This window comes from Cystoisospora suis (genome assembly GCF_002600585.1).
Source record: "Cystoisospora suis strain Wien I chromosome Unknown contig_1388, whole genome shotgun sequence".
In the NCBI taxonomy this organism is placed as follows: Eukaryota; Apicomplexa; class Conoidasida; order Eucoccidiorida; family Sarcocystidae; genus Cystoisospora; species Cystoisospora suis.
The window spans coordinates 1,591-3,803 of NW_027154188.1; positions in this window are offsets into that span (position 1 = coordinate 1,591).

Sequence of the window (2,213 nt, forward strand, 5' to 3'; positions counted from 1 at the left end):
CTTGCTCTCCTTCCTCACGGAGTTTGTCGGGGCCTCAGTTCGTCGGGTCCTCATTGGCGGCCCTTTCCTGGCCTTCGCGTTTCGCGTGGTGCCCCTTGCGACCCTCGCGCGGCATTTGGAGTGCTGCTCGGGGCAGGATCGTAGAATCCTGACACCCGTTGATGTGTGTCGGCCTTTCGCCTTGTCACCTTTCTTCCCGCTTAGGGAGACCGGCCGCCGCAGTGCTTTAGGTGCTTCTGAAGTTGTCGATGCGCCGACACTGACTGCTTCTGCAGTGCAGTCTATGTGCGAGAAAGCCGTCGGACTGTCAGAAGAACAGGCAACTCAGCTCAAGCGGCTTTGCATGAAGTATGCAGGAATCTGGAACGCTGGAGATCGCCCATTGGCTGGAACAAATCCGACCGTGTTTCGTGTCAAGGTGGATCCTGCACAGCCGCCCATTAGTTGCGCTCCAAGGCCTGCTAGGTTCGCCAAGCGGCAGCGAATAGCAGCCTTGGTTAGAGATTGTCTAGACAAGGGACTTATTGCACCAGGCGAGTCCGAATGGGCTCCCGATGTAGTCCCCGCCTCGAAGCCAGGCGGAGGGGATCGCTTGCGTATTGATTGTCGCCCGCTTAATAGAGTCACTCGTGTTTCTGTGTATCCGCTGCCAAAGATTCACCAGGTGTTTGACAGTCTGCAATGAAAGAAGTATTTCTCTGTATTTGATTTTCCGAGTGCGTATTGGCAAGTGGGCGTAGAGAAAGAATCCCGCAAGTCCCTTGCGTTTGTTGCACCGGATGAATTGTGGGAATGGAAGAGGATGTTGTTTGGACCAGTGGGCGCTCCCGCGACCCAGCAACGGATGATCGATCGCCTGCTTGCGGGAATGAAGTGGGTCTGTGCTGTTGACTACCTGGACGATGTGGTTATATTTAGCAGTTCCTTCGACGAGCATTTGGCTCAACTGGAGACGTTTTCTCACCGTGTGCAACAGGCCAACTTACGAGTCCATCCGGTTAAGTCTCGCCCATGCCAGCAAGAAGTCGCATACCTTGGCTCTTAGTCTCCGCAGGAGGGATACGCCCCGCTCTGGCAAGGACATTGCCTATTACTCGTTTCCCGACTCCAGTAAACAAGAAGGGGGTACGTAGCTTCCTGGGTATAGGACGCTACTACAGAAGGCTCATAAAAGATTACGCACGAATATCGGATCCGTTACAGCGCCTTATTCCGGAGAACGCTGCCCTTAAATAGGGGGAAGAGCAGAGCAAGGCCTTTGATGCAATGAAACCATCGTTAGTTCACATGACGCAGATGGCTCACCCCCAGGCAGGGAAAAAGTTCACCATCGACTGCGATGCGTCTCGCTTGGGTCTGAGAGCTGTTATATCCCAGAAAAAAGAAGCTGGACGCGAACGGCCGATTGCATTCGCCAACAGAGTGCCGAAGCCAAATGAACAGAGGTGGTCCACAACAGAACTGGAGGCCTTTGCTGTTGTGTGGGCTTTGGAAACCTTCCGCATTTGGATTGAAGGCTCGCCAACTCTCATACGTACGGACCACAGCCGTCATTGCTGTGGCTTCGAAATCAGGTCGGCAAATCGACTCGAATTGCGCGCTGCGTATTGCGTCTTCAAGAGTTTGCGGTTGACTTTCAGCACAGAGCAGGGCGTTGCAACAGCGTGCCGGATGCGCTCTCTCGCTATCTCTCTGGCGCAGTTCCTGATCAGCCCCACGATACGATGCTAGATGCTCCAGTCTGCTGTGTGGTGCGCCACTCGCACCGCTGTCAGTTGTGCTGGGGGAAGCACCAAGCTTTTTCAACAAGGGGTGAGGAGACGAGATCGCAAGCGAGGCGTCTAGTTGCACTCCAAGCTGAAGCAGCAAAGAAGACCGGACGGGAACCGCTTCCTCCGGGTGAGATGACTATTAGGGGAGATCAGTCGGTGTGTCCCGAAACACTTTGTCTCAGGCAATACTTGGATTCGATACCTGGAGCAGAACTGCCACACTGGGCTGGGGACGCCAATTTGTCGCCCTTGCTCAGAGAGGGAGTGTTATGCCTTCGAAAGCAGGGAGATGAGACGTCGGACAGAATCCATTTACCAGTACACCTGAGAGTGCCAGCGATTCAAAGGCTGCACGCGGGAATATTCTCCGGTCACTTTGGGAAAAAGAAGACACTCGCCAAGTTGAGGCAGCGATATGTCTGGGGATCCATGGCTCTGGAT